This window comes from Triturus cristatus, chromosome 7, assembly GCF_964204655.1.
Source record: "Triturus cristatus chromosome 7, aTriCri1.1, whole genome shotgun sequence".
In the NCBI taxonomy this organism is placed as follows: Eukaryota; Metazoa; Chordata; class Amphibia; order Caudata; family Salamandridae; genus Triturus; species Triturus cristatus.
This window is the reverse complement of record NC_140590.1, coordinates 986,061,465-986,076,628: the sequence shown is the minus strand read 5'-3', so window position 1 is coordinate 986,076,628 and position 15,164 is coordinate 986,061,465. Positions and strand designations below refer to the sequence as shown.

At 45.3% G+C, this 15,164-nt stretch overlaps 1 protein-coding gene across 3 annotated transcripts in view; it reads left to right on the top strand.

The window, feature by feature from the left end:
- The window catches only part of TCF7 (transcription factor 7), a 319,653-nt gene that overhangs the window by 144,849 nt on the left and 159,640 nt on the right, over nt 1-15,164 (top strand). The gene's annotated exons all lie outside the window — the stretch shown is intronic.

Sequence of the window (15,164 nt, the reverse complement as noted above, 5' to 3'; positions counted from 1 at the left end):
TCCAGTCTCTGTAAATTAACGATTTTGTGGATACATTTCCTATTAGGATTAAAGCAGACGGGTTCCGGGAAACTAGGTTCCATGTGCATGTCCCACCCACGTCTACAGTCGCGAGACCGGTTGGTCGCTCCAGCGAGTTGAAAGGTAGAGATTCCTTTCTTCAGGTCACATTCTGGGAAGCCAAGACCTTCTATTCCATCACATGTGGCCTCTCTTGCGTTCTTCAGCGGAAGTGACTGTCAGACTAGACTTTTGTCTTGAACATAATGTATACAAGCAGCAGCCACAGCATCCGGTAAACCTAGCACATGAGTACCCATGCTGTATAGGAATGCAGCAGATGTGCAACTGATGCCCCATGAAGTGTCTTTGCAAGTGTTGTGGTCAGTGCTTTAAATGGGGAAAAATAAGTGCAGGTACTCATTAAAATAGAGGTGTGGCAAGTGGGCGGGGCTAGGGGCGGGGCTAAGGGCAAAATATGATCATACATAATTACTTCTGTACCAGTTGCAGCACACATTAAAACACATGCGAAATGTGTTTCTGTAAAAGATAAACAGATTAACTCATTACACAAAATGAAAGTCATGATGGCACTTTCACCCGAATGGTCGCTGCGCACCTGATTGAGAGTGCAGGGTCTGTCTAGAGACCTGGTCCGCACTGGTTGGGGTGCTAATGGCTTCATTAGCTCCTTTTGAGGCTCAACAAAGCTTGCGTAACACCCCCGGCCTGTGGCTTTCCATGGAGTCCTGAGCTTTCACACAGCGAGGCACCGCAGGACTGTCCGTGTTCGGCCTTGAGGGAGCGGTGTGCTGTTCCCTAGCCCTCGCTGGTTCAGGGTTCCTGAAACCATCTACTGTTTAAGGGGCGTTACCACGTATTACTTATAAGAACAAAGCCGATCCGAACATATAGTTGGCCTTTTGACCTCATTGTTAGATACTCTATTGATCCAGAGGCCTCTGAACCTTGGCGCGGTTGGGAGCTCCATAAAGTGTCGAAGGTGTTTAAGAATCCATGTCCCAGTTTAAGATTGGGGCCCTAGCCGGCCCAAACTATCCGTACAGCGCGCACCAGCTCAAGAAAGGTTTTTCACAGCTCACTTCAAGACACCGATTGGAGTAGACCTTGGTGCTTGCGTCAGGCGCTGATGGCGCCAGTCACGTCTGCTGTGAAACACCCCTGCAGTCTATCTCTGGTGCCTTACTCAAACCTACCCATAGAGGCTGCTGTGTGTCCTCACAACACGTGACTCTTTTATACTAAACCAGTTCCTTTAGATACAGACCAATGCCTGGCACCCCTTAACCCAGAGGGAGATGAACACAGACATAAAATCAAGGATGGCTAGGAAGCACCCCTCTCGTTGTGTGCAATAACCCATTTTGAAACTGAAGGAAGTGGACAAGTGTTTACTTGAAGTCCTTAAAACCTTAAAAGGATACCTAGCCGTTACAGAGAACACTCCTTTCGAAATGTAATCCCCACACTGACATTAGGTTGTGGTGGTGGGGGGTCGGTTAATAATATCTTGCTCAGCTATGGCAGCATTGCAAAGTTTGAAATCCACTGTATTAATTTGCTTTCGAGGGAGCTACAAACTACTGTAACATTTCCGTGTGTTTGCACTGAGCATCTGGGTGGACGTCCTGGAGCACCATCAGCCTGTGAGAAGACGCGGTATGGAATGACAGCCGAGAATAGGCCGCCATAGCACGCTGCAAGGAAAGGGAGACTGCTTGGATATGTTGTCAGTGTAGCTCTTTTATGGATTAACATCCTTTGCACATTCCTGCCGCCTTGTGGTTGGATTTGGAATTTTCCATAGTAAATGTAATTTTTGTGGCTGTCTTTTTCACTTACAATAAACGAGGTGTGTGTTGCATCCTAATTGTGAATGTTGATTTAAAATCATGGCCAGAAACATCTTGTCGAAATCAACTTTTTATTACTTGTAAGCTCTGGTTTAACAGCACAGCTATCACCAGGACCTATTTGATTATTATTTTTTTTTTAAAGGTTCGGTACTACAGAAAGGGACTATGTATGGCACGACCAGATGTTGTAACGTTGGAGTATAACTTTTTGAATTGTCAAAAGCTGTGTGCTTCCACAGAGTGCTGACACTCCAAGCAGTGGTGATCATGTGTGCATACAGCTCCTTGAGCCAGGCTTTATATCAAGCAAAGCTTTCGTGTTTGACATTTCAGTTGCTTGCGCACTACTGTGATGGATTGAGCTGCCCTTTAAGTTCACACAAATGCGGCTCCCATGCTTCTACATTATAACATCTTTTCCTAGATAAGTAAGGTTTGTTCTTCTCTGGTTATCGTATGTGAAATCTTATGCTCAACACAGCCGTGCTTGGTTAGTTATGGTGTCAAGGCAATGATCGGTTTACTATGAAAATGTATGATAAAGTGAGAGCGCAGACGTTTATTTTGAAAAGGAGCTGTTAAAGCCAATGGGCTTTTAAGGATTAATTGTTAATACTCTATCGAAGTCTGCAGAGAGGTATTTTGTTACATGGAATCTCACATTTTATCACTGTAGGCAAGGGTTTTAGTGTTGGTTACCCCCTCTGACACAACTCGGGGATGAAAGATTTGCACTAATGCCCAATTAGGAGATCTAGTATTTTGCTTTGCTAACTGTAATGTTAACATTTTTAATTTTTGTGACTGTATTCCTTATGGTTGTCGCGTTGAAAAGCAGATGCCCAATACAGTAGGCCTGGGCTTATTGTGGTGATCAGCCAGTGATACAGTACAGGCCTGATTAGTTCACAGGTAAAAGTTATGTCTGAATACATAGGTCTGATCTCTTTATTATAAAACACTATAAAAAAGACAGCAGGCTTGGTGTATTTATTGTGTAAAGCATTTATTGAAGCCAATATTCCTTTGACGGTGGGTTGTAATCACACTATACTACAGACTGTACACGGGTATTTTGTTACATGAAGTCTCACATTACCACAGTAGTCAAGGGTTTTGGTGTTCGTAATCTCCTTTTGTCATTGTAATAATCCTAGTTGGGCCCTCTTTAGAGTTTGTATATTGTTTTGCCAACTGTACTTGTGTACATTTTTGTAATTTTATAACTCTATTAACAATATTTGCTCGAAAATGCACACTTGAGTGGGCCTGTGTTGGTTATGGGTCTAGCCAATGGTAAGAACTAGAAGGGTGATTGGTTCATTGCGAAACATTATGCCAGGTTCATATGTTTGATCTGTTCCTTATCAAAAGGTACACGAATCCAGTAGCGCTGATTGACTTACTGTGAAAAGCATGCGTTAAAGGCAAAGGCTTTACTGGTCGATTTTTATAACCAGTTTTTAAAACCTGTTGGCGACTATTTTGCTCTGTGGAATCTCTCCGATTGCGATAGGTGGTAAAGGTTTTGGCGTTGGGGACTTGCTTGAACAAACCGTGGGATAGAAGGATCGCAATATGATCATTCTTACAAGGTCTACATAAAAAGGATTTTATAGACTTTTGACAACTGTAATTTTGCACTTATTTGTAATTTTATTTCTATATATCATGACAGGCAGATTACTTGCCTGCCATGGGCTACATTGAGAGCATCTTTTTGTTTTGGCTGGCGTTCCTCATCTTAATCTGGCCAAACCAGTGCCGGAGGAGGCCGTTAGTGCAACATCTCTGAATCGTTCTGCGGGAGGCATGCTGGGAATGTTGGGTGGCCTAGCCCACCTTATCCCTAGTGAACAAGTGGCCCTCTTTTCTTGAATGTGGCCGGGCCTACAATGAGCCTCATGCCAGTAACGCTAATACCCTGATGTTATGGTATCAGTTATCCTCTTGGAAGAAAGGTAGTGTGCATGTCCACCACTGCACATAACTCCCCCCACACCCAACCTCTGACCACCAGAAACCACCATCAGGTCAGCAAAGAGCAGCCCCTTCAGAGAACCCATTAAACAGAGTAGCACCTCTTCCTGTTGCTGGCCCCCACCTTTCATTTCAGCACGTGGTGGCTCCTGGGTTCAATAGTTTGGTGTGCTGTTGTCTCGGGTCACTCTAGAATCACGATGGCACTCTATTCGTCTGTTCTGCCTGAGAGATTTGACATGCTGGGCTTTGGGTAGGCGCATCGAGCATTCCATCAAGAAGCACTTCTCAGTTCCCTGCTGCGTGGTGTCCACCACTTTAGGTTCTCCCTCCTGGTTGCCACTGTCCTTCCGGACCTGTGTCCTCTGGTGTGGTCCTGCCTGTTGTATTTGTGCACAGAGAGTCACGGGTATTTTTTCCAGCTGCTTATTCCTCCAGGTCCTTAGACTCAGCTGCACCTTCCATTTACCCATGTATTGCTCCTCTGCTAAATTGCTTTTTTGTGAATTGTAAAAAAATGAAAAATTAGAAGGCATTTTTATTAAACGAATCTAGTGTTCAATCTTTCCCATAAGAAATGTGGGACATGTAAGCAGCGGAATGGTTACGTTGTATATAATTTACGCTCACAACAACCCTTTTCTTTACAATTTTAATTTTGCAATTTCCGGCACTGGGTAATTAAGACTGATGCTGAAAGCTTGTTGACCACGCATGCAGACTGACTTTATATCCAGACTGGATTCACACCGGACCTAAGAAGTAAGAGCATTGTGATTTTGTGAAATGTGAGTGCAGGATAGAGATGTCCTAGCAACTGGCAGTACAATGGATTTTACAGTTGCGTGATAAGCGGTTGGAGTTTAGCTCCTCACAGGATGGGGCGAGTTTTGGATGAGCCTGGATGATAGCGGAGATTAAACCCAGAAACCAATAAGAAAGAGAAGGAAGTGACGCAATTATTGAAACATTTTCTGAGAGGATGTCTTTCTTCTATTTTTTGTTTGGCAAATACTATTTTCAATCTTGCAATATCTTATATTGTATAGGAAAAATAGTGTCCTTTATGGCGGCGTCCAAAGTCGAAAGAAAGGAAGTCCTGCTTCACTCAAATCTCTGACGTCACGTAGGCAAGAAGAGTAGACATGGGGTCTTTCCGCGTGGTAGTGCAATGGAGGAGCCCGGGGATCCTGGCGGTCGTTCCTCTGGACACTGCTTTCAAATAATTTAGCAGAAAATTGGGAAGAATAACAGCCACCACCCACCCTACGCCTACTGCGACATCTGCGTCTTAGATCTGGCACAATAGATTAATGTTTTCAGAGCTTTTACCTTCAAAGGGGTGAAGTAAGCAGGCAAGCAAGCTCCCAGCATCGGCAGTATTTGGTCTGGGATGGAGGAGACAGTCTACACTGGAGCTCTGTGCACCCCCTGGCTTTGTTGTGCACTGACACAAACTACCTTTGAAGCAGCCAACAGACCTCAATCTGACTGTCGCAATAAAACACCTACATTCGTACATTGCGGAATCAATCATTTCAAAGTACATTGCGGAATCAATTTCGAAGACGCGGTGTCATGAGGTGGCAAATAAGCGCGTTAATCTTGACTACCACAGAATGCTTCAATCTAAACTTTTTTCAGACAAGTCACTGCAATTTTATAGGATGGTCCAATCTGACATAATGTAGGGGGGAATTCCCTTCATTTTAATTTTTAAAAAAAATCTTTTTTTTGCAAACACATCAGCTGTACATCAGTGATACCTTTGTTTTACATATAATCCGACCATTGAGTTTACAGGTGTCTTTTATCAATGAGAGAGGATGCAACACCAATGATGGGTGACCTTCATGGTCTACTTAAAACCCGCCTCACAGCCCTTGGTAAGTTTGCCGCTGCCCCCAAATCTTTTCGTATTTCTCTTAATTTAAACAAACTTGTAAAGGTTGATGATGCATTTCCGGGAGGAGGTGCATTGGCTGTTGCTTTTGGATGTTGTGCTATGTTGTGGAGCGTAGACACAAAGGTGCAGAGAGGGACACGGTGCAGTGGGGGTGTACAGCGAGCCCAGCGGGTCTGGCAAAGTGGAAGTTACAAGCTGGAGTTCGACCTCATTTGAACCAGTGTGCCTGAGTCGCAGAGCACCGGAGCGGGCAGAAGTACAGGCTGGTGACGGCAGGTGAAGTTGGTGAGCCTTGACGTCAATTGTTGCTTGCTTCCCTGCCTCACCCACTGCAGAAGCTGCCATCGGAGCCACACAGGAACCGTGCAACTGCTGCTACCTCTCATTGCCGCAATCCTCCACGTGTGCCTGCTGCCACCACTTGCCCCTTGTGCTGATCTCGGGTTCTAAAGTGCTAGTGCACTTGAATCATTATTGCACCTGCACTTCTATTTGGATTCCATTTGAAAGTGGAGCTTTGAGAATCTTCACCATATTAATGCTTTAGGGCACGTGGTTCTTCGAGCCCGGGTTTGCTCTTGGCATCTACTTGGCGGCCATTTTATCGGCCCATTTCTTCCTTTTCCCTTGCAGCCCAGACTGCTCCGAGGCAAAGAAGTAAAGCAGGAAGAAGCAACGAGAAGAATAGTTTGCGGCCGAGGAAAAATTCTTCTCCTGTAATTTTACACTCGGAGAGAAGTGAGAGTGGAGTGAACAAGTGTGCGGCAGACAGGGTTCATTTGGATGTTGACACTTGGTCTTTGTGTTTTGGCATTTTATTGGGCTTTCTAACGTCTTAGGGCCAACTTAAGCTGGTATTTGGTCAACGAGCAGCGCAGACTCTTAAAAATGTCAGACCTGTACTAAGTCCTTGGGGTGTCGGAAGATCCATTAGTGCTTTGTCCTGAGAGTAGAGACGGCAGAGTGCGCAGGCGACCCAGCTAGGTTTGGGGTGCGGCTTGCTCTCTGCTGTGTGCTCCACCACCCCTGGCCTGCAATTGTAAACAGTTCTAGAACAAAGAACCACCATGCTTTTCAGCGAATTGAGAAGACTGCCTGGAGACCCCGCTCAGGCAGACTGATTCCCATGAGAGCCTGTAAAAATACAAAATCCAATCCACTCATAAATAAGGCGGTGCGTTCAAATTTACTGAAAGGATCAAACTCTATTTTCTCTTTCTGTAAAAAAAACAATGTTACGCATGTCACTGCACTTGGTGACCCCCTCCTCTAATACCAGAAGCTCACAGTAGCAGGCTCAACTTAAATCTTACTCCTTCTCCCGCTCAGCATTCATCTGCCACAGGTATCGCTAATTTGGCGTCTGAGGAGTTCAATATTCGTCATAATGCGGATTTCAATGTACCAGATGTGGAGTTTAGTCTGAGAACCGGCACAGTACATCAATGGCGATTGACTCTCCTAGGACTCCACCTGGCCTATCGCAGCAACCGGCTTGAAGCTATATAGTAGTACTCAGAACAATCATTAGTAGTACTACAGACCTCCGTGACGGCAAACTTAGAAATGATTGAGAACCTGCCCTGCGACCTACTTGGTCAATATGTGCAAGTCTCCGAATCTCTTAAGTGTGCGGAAAGAATCCTGTCCTCGGTTTTAGAAAAATCTGTGAACAAATTGACTCGCATCCAACATATTTTACTGGTAATCCTGAAAGTGCTGATGGGTTCAAAGGGTGAGGGGGCGCACCCCAATCATTCACTACAATTGGCAACAAATGAGTCATGTGGAAAATTGGGTCCAGTGGCTCATAGACAGCATGTTGGTGTCCTCACGCGCCTGGAGATTGATGACCAACCACCCCAAGCATTGGATCAAGGGACACAAGCCGGTAAACCTCAAGTTATGTCAGTGACAGTTCCCAGCAAGAAGCAGCAGAAAGTAGAAAGTCCCTCCTATTTGTTAAAAAATCTGAGCCTCCTGTTACCCTAGTCCTGCAACTCCAGTTCACTGGTGATGGTTTGAAGCTTTCCTATTTTCATGCCTTATGACTGAGCTGCAACAAGCTCGGCTGTCCACGTGGAACCTGGTCAGACCAAAGGAAAAGCAAAAAAACGAGCCTGCAAAAAAAGAACAAACCGAGAATCTCTAAGAAAAGTGCAAAAAAAGTCATTTTCAAGATTCTTGCAACATTGAAGCCCCTACCCCAAAGGCTACAGGTGATAATCCAGCTAATCCCCTTTGTAACACGATCATCTCAGGAGCTAATGTGGGCCCTGCTGTAAAGTCGGATTATTGCTCCATAATAAACACAGAGTGGTTGGTGCATCTAGAGTTGAACTATTATCCACTAACCCGGAGTCAACAGAAGTAAATCTCAGGTCTGAGCCTTTTTGTGTTGCACCAGAGGAAACTATGAACCCTACATGGTCTAGTGGAAATGGCTTTTACTCCCCTCTATCCCTGCAGATACTTTTATGTTGGATTTTGTTGCTTTATTTGACTATGATTTAAATATGAATCTTGCTTTTTTTATTAACCTGCTTTGTAGAGACTTAAAATTTGAAGAGGATACAAAACAGTGACATTTCTCTTGTTTCCCTAATGTATTTGCCAGAAGTGCTAAAAATGAGGGCTCCGTTCCAATCTAAATTTTTGTAAACTTGGTTCTCCAAAATGTCTCCAAAGTTGAGGGATAGATTTAATCCCCTTACTTAGGGAAAATAAAATCTCTAAACATCAACATGGTACCCTGAAACCAACAATTTCTGAGTACCATCACATGCCCTTAAATGAGATAACTACTGATAACGTAAAACTCTTGTCGGTCTCCGTAATGGATGGAAAGACCCCATCCCACTCCAGTAGAGGATTAGTGTGTGAAATGGAATTGGTTATCCAGTACACTTAATTGGGCCCATTATCTAAGCCCTATAATTAGCAATAATACAAAAGTAGTTTCCTGGAATGCTGTTGGTCTAATGAATACTCAGGAGAAATTGGAATTTTTAAATAGCTTAAAAACAGATATGATCTGTCTCCGGGAAACCTGGTGCTCCTCGAATTTCTTGTGTGACAGCTACTTTGTTCTAAGTCGGAATGCTTTCCCATCTAAGAAAGGGCATGCAAATGAAGGTATTGTTATTCTGCTGAGTAATTATGTACATTGGGAATACAATAGTTTTAAAGACCCCCCCTAGTCGATTTCAACTCCTAAAATTTCTCCCAAAAGTAGATGAGTGTGCGAGACCCACTGTTAATGGTGAATGCATATATTCCCCTAGACAAAAGTTATAACCATATGCTTTAAGATATTTTCTCCTTATCTAAAACTATAAACAACAAGAGGGAATATCAAGTTCTGTTAGTTGGAGACTTAAATTTCTAAGTCTCCAACCACTCTATCAATTTATTCATAGATGCGGTAAAAGAAGCAGCATTTCATATTCCACCATTACTTTTTCTGCCGTACTTGAGAACTGATAAAAGAGGACATTTACTCCTTGGTCATTTAATCATGAATGCATGATCGTGAATGGAAGACTCCACGATAACACTCTGGCTCGATTTACAGATGAATCTCCACATAGTTTTTCTATCATTTTTTCCAACACTTTTTTTCACCTTTTAACCAATATTAAAGTTGTACATTCTTCACTTCGAGATCACAGCCTACTTGTCTTTTGTTTATAGTTCAGTTTCCACCCTGTAGGGTCATGGACATTTGATGGACTTGGCACAAGAATTCTGGTAGGACGCAGTGCCCCACACACCCTTTTAAAATCTTTTATTTGAAAGGGCTGCTGGAGAGGGTCATTTTGATTTAGACCTTTGAAACATGGACTTAATCAACTCTTTCTCCCAATTTATGAAGCAGATTGTAAAGGAGGATTGTCCGATGTATTCCAAGTCTACTTGTAAATCATTATGTCACCCGCTTCTTTAATTGAATATGGATATTAACAGGTCGATTCAAATACAGATTGTTTCCTTCTCAAAGGAAATAGACTTCTATCTCTGAAGAGAAGAAGGCAACTGAAGGTTGGCACCAGAAAGCAGAACACTAGTCGTAGGTGGGCTGACTAAAGAGATGTGGCTTATAAGAAAAATGCTAGAAAATCCTTGGAGATCATTGCCGACTGTTATGGGTCTAGAGTGAGGTCTAATCCCTACCCTATTCACAAGGGCACATAGAGATAATTTATTTCATCACTATATGCAGAGAATCCAGGAGTTAAAATTCAATTTGAAGATGTGCCTGGCCCAAAGCTGGTAACTACTAGCTATGGCTCTCCTTCGCTGGGTGAAATGGAGTCCTCGATCTGCACAATGCTGGGGCAATGGGACCTGATGAAGCACCAATACCAGTCTTAAAAAAAAAAAAAGCCACTCTTTGGGCAACCACACTTTTTCTGGGCTTAGAATATTGTTTTCTTAAGGGAACAGTCCCTCCCTTATGAACTGGAAGTGTCATCACCCCACTGTATAAAACAAGCATTGGCATAGCCAATAGGTCTCGCTTTTGGGACCTTATAAGTATTTAGTTATGCAGCACAATATCCTTGGTGCAATAACATCAACTGTTGCATGGCTAAAAACATATAAGGTCCCAAAGGCGAGACCTATTGGCTATGCCAATGCTTGTTAAATATTATTCCAGGAACTCATCGAATGGAAATAGATAATTTCTCCACAGTCTACAACAGATATCGCACCACAAGAGCAAGTCCAAGTACAATTTACAGATAACGGGCGTCATTTATTTACATTTTTACCTCCTTAGGAAGACTGTTTTGGCAGACTTGTTGATGGATAAAAACCCAAGTGCAGAGCACCAAAGGGACACTGTGACCTGCTAATGTCTTTGTCACCCACAATGCCAACATCCTTTGCACGTCACAGGGTATGCAAGGCATTAAGGGGGTTTCCCCTGCTGGCAACAAGCATTGGAAAAACTGATCGCCCTTTGTTTGAGAACCAGTTTGGTGGCCTCAGGACCACAACCCTTGACCATTGCCCCGCATTCAAACTGCAGGCATCAGAGGGCACACTCAAACATTCTTCCCTTCTGTTCACTGGATTCAATAATCACCCTTTGACAACTCTTAAAGGTATCATTTTTATTGATATTTGCACTTTTTAGAAGGCGTGAGGGGAAGACCTGGACAATACCCGAGGAGAGGAACAGGCAGACACAGAGTAAAAAAATTGTAATAGGTACATCAAAAGGCAGAGCAAGTAAGCTGCGACAATGAGCATTATTATGAAAATATTTATTTTAAACTAATACTGAGAAAAATCCACATTCTAAGATTCATATGTAGAAAGGTCCCTGCCTCCCCAGCAGCACCAGGAGCAGAATCCTGTGAGCAGAACACTTGTGACGTGATAAGCAACCCTGTGTGACGTCAGGAGGCCCGGGGTACGTGCAGAGGGGAGGCCTCCGCCGCAGCTGAGGGAAAAGGAGCGACTACTGTTGGGAAAGTATGTCGGATAGGATGGCATCTTCTTTCAGGTTGACGCAGGATCATTTCTGTGAATAGTTTAATTGTCTTGAGAAATTGGATAATACCCGTGCAATGCCTGCTCCCCCTGTTCAAATGAAACGCGTGGCTTCCCCCACAAAATGATGATGTAAGATGACACGTTGAAGGTCTCAATTGTGACGTGTCCTGGGCATAGAAGGATGGTAACCTGGCAGCTGCAGTGTTGCACTCAGGGACACCGGACAGAGAGGAGCTGGAGATGGGGTCAGTCAGAGGCTAAAGCTGCAAGGGCTGAGCAGGCTCCAAAATGGAAAGGGGCTGGGGTGGGTCTAAGGGTGCAAGGTAAGTGAATGAACCAACCGAAAACTGAACACTGAACTTGAAATTCTTACCTTCATCCTTCATTTCTCCCAGAGAAAGAAAGAGAAAGGAGGAGGAGAGAGAGGAGGAGGAGGAGGAGGAGGAGGAGAGAGAGAGAGAAAGAGATCGAGAAGAGCAGAGAGTGAGGGGGAAGGAGAAAGAGAGGGGAGGAGAGAACGAAAGAGAGGTAGAGGAGGAGGAGAGAGAGAAAGATAGAGAAAGAAAGTGAGGGAAAGAGAAAGAGAGAATGAGAGAGAGAGGATGCTTTGGTTCCTAGTCCATCCCTGAGCAGCTGCAATGGCACTGGGGCCCGCGAAGTGAGTGCCCTCTGCACCAAATTACGGAAGTATTTTACTGCTGAAAAGGACCACTATACTTAAATTCAGATAAACAAGGATATGGTGCTGCTACGTCACTGCTATTTACCCAGCATCCCGAGCAAAGCAGAAGTAACTCGTGCTAGAATATTTATCTCTGCATCATTTAATAACGCCGTTTATCTAGCAAATGCTTCGGTTCCCAGAGAGACGGTTCTTAATGCCCTATTATAAATGGGTCTGCGGCAACAAGGATGAGAGCGTCTGGCTGAGCCGAGACTGCCGCCAGGCTGAAGAGACGGTGACAGGATTCATGGGCCTGGGAACACGATGCAGGTCTGTGAATGGGAAATCAATCTGTGAGCGCTGCTCAGTTTCCATCTGGGCAAGCCTTCAGCAGTAACGCAGCAAGGACGCCAACCATGGGCCCAACATGAGATGTGGCGGGGGAGGGGCAGAGGACAGATGGCGCCTGATCAGGCGCCGGCGGATGTGCGCGTGTGCATGAACACAAGCGCTAGGCCAGCAAAAGCTGGGATAGCACTTTTAAAACCGCACTACTAAATGTCTCGCAGCGCATGCGCTGGCTCAGGAGAGAACTAAAAAGGGGATAAATGTTTGCCTGCTAATTACCTCCAAATTACCCAGTTAGATGCAGTTGGTAAGGTCTTATTAGATCACCTTTGTACCTGGGGATCATTCCATTAGAACAAACAGGCTTTAGTAAACACCACGGTACGCCAGATAACATTTATGCTGCATCTATTGACTCAGCAGCCTTTATTAAAGTCAATTATCCAACCCTGTGGAACACGTTACTTAATCTTAGCATAACTGAAACCCTGCTGGGTTTAATTATTGCCCTGCACTCCTCAACCTGGGGTAAAGTTTTGCTGGATGGAGATCGGAGTTGATCTAGGGATTTCCTGACTGAAAGCAGTCTGATGCAGGGATGTTTACTTGCTCCATTGTTATTAGGTCGAGGACTACCGGTCTGCCGAAGGCAGAACCGGAAGTCGGAGATTTAATGTTTTCTAGAGTGGCTATTTAGCCCGCCTCTCTTTTAGCTTCTCCTCCATTGGCTGGCTTCCTAAACGGAGGCCAGCCGTTGGAGGAGAGAGCCGTCCCTCCAAATAGGCTCCGTCTTTTTCAGATTCGGGGGCGTGTTCCTTGCTGTTCTTTCCACTTTTTAGCCACGCCCTTTTGAACAGCAAGAACACGCCCCCGAATCCGAAAAAGTTTCGAAGCTTCCATCCGCCATTTTTGAGCAATCACGCGAAGCTCCGAGTGCGTTGCGGCGGCGCCGGGCTCGGGAATCCTGTGCACAGCTCCCAGGTGCAGCCTGCTCCATGCCCGGCTGCCCTGTGCACATCACAGACCGACAGCCTCCTCCCGAGGATCCCGGTGGCTGCGCTCCACCCTCAGCCCGGCCGCTATCTTCCAGTGCCGTCCGCGCCGCGGCACACTAAGCACCTTAGTAAACATCAATTGGCTGCTAATGGCTTAGGGGGAAGACAAGGAAGGAGTGGACATTACTGAAAGGAACCAGGGGACGTGGGGTAGCAGCCTCCGTCAGTGCGATATGAACATTGGTCTGCATGAACAGAAACCACAGCAGCGAATGCTACGTAAAACCGTAGACTGGAAGCAATCGATATAGGAAGCGGAATGGAGTGTAAAAGTCGCTTGAAATGCTATGTTTACCGCTTGGGATGCGCGGGGGAAGGGCAGAGGTAGTTGTCTGTCATACTATGTATTTAGTGCTGGTTTCCGTGTCTTCTTTAAGTTTATAACACCGGCATTACCAAATGACGTAAAACAATAATTTTAGAGCTATTAAAAGCTTTTTGGGGAGTAATCTGCAGTTCGTTTAATCCGCAGGCGCGTTCACAGGAAAATCGCAACTAAATGAAAGCGGTCCCAGGAGACTGAAACCCGGAGTTTGCTTTGCCAGAATTGAAATCCGCGACACCCAGTCTCTAGAGTGAATAAACGCGTCGCTGAGTTTCCTCACTCGCTAGATGCAAGGATGTGAGGGCGGGAGTTATCGCCCCTTCACTTAATAAATGGAAATGTGACACTTCCTTGCTCGGTGTGTGTGTGTGTGTGTGTTCTGTTCTGTTTCTAAGAGCTGCTGACTTTGGCATATAATTGACACGAGAAACGGGGATGAGGTGCCCAAGAGCACACAGTTTGGTCAGTATGATGGGGAAGTAGAGATTTGGGTCCAGGTCTCGTGTTTGTGTGGTTTGCCCTAGCCTGTGCCCTTCTCAGCGGTGTTCACCTGTCGAGTCTGCGATCTGATAAAGTGAGCTCTTATGAGCGCCAGGGACACCCCGCCATTACACACACTAGACACGGAAGGTCACAAGCGATCCGTACTTGCCATGTGTGTTTGAGTACCCGCATAACACACTTGCAAGCCCCAGAAACTTAGCAAAGGCCCACGCAGGATGTGCAACCAAAGTCAGTCGTGTGCTCTCGTTTCACAAATCACTGTTAACAGATCACTTTGACCAGCTGCTTTTAGTGAAGTAACGGAATACTACAAGTCCCAGAATGCACTGATTAATGACATGAAAGCCGATGTCTCAAGGCATGGTGTCAAGTTGGCAACTCTTCCAAACCTCAGAAAACAGCATACATGGCTCCCAAGAGCTGCTGCTGGCAGCGTTGAGAGGGGGAGGGCTTCCTTGCAGTCACACCTTCATGACAATGGGGAGGGGGTGGAAATGGGAAGGGGTGTTTAACAATGACCTGTCACAGGCAGGAGCCGCGGGATTAGCTTGAAGTCCCGTGAAGAGGCCTGGCTGCTGAGGCCCCGGGAGGCAGGATGACAGATGGGGGAGGTGTGTGCCCACAGGCCGAGGCATGCCCCCCCCCCCTTCCAGGGAAAGGTAATGCAAAAGGCTCTCTTCACCCCCAAGGCCCTCCCAAGGATGGGTCGTATAGCCAAGCGCCGCAGCTTTCTACTCGGCACCCCATTTATTTCACCACAACTTGAGCAAAGCGAGATAAAGTAGAAAATATATATATATATATATATATTGTTTGCATGTATCCGGAGAAGCCTCCCCAGCCGAACGGGCTGATGGGCTCAGCGGACACTGGGACTGTGTGTGACCCCATTGTCACAGCAGGGCCTCTCGGGCTTTCATCCTCCTGAGGCTGATCAAATGAATACGTTTGAGGTGTAATAAACATCTGTTATACTGTGCCAAGAAACCCTCAGGCG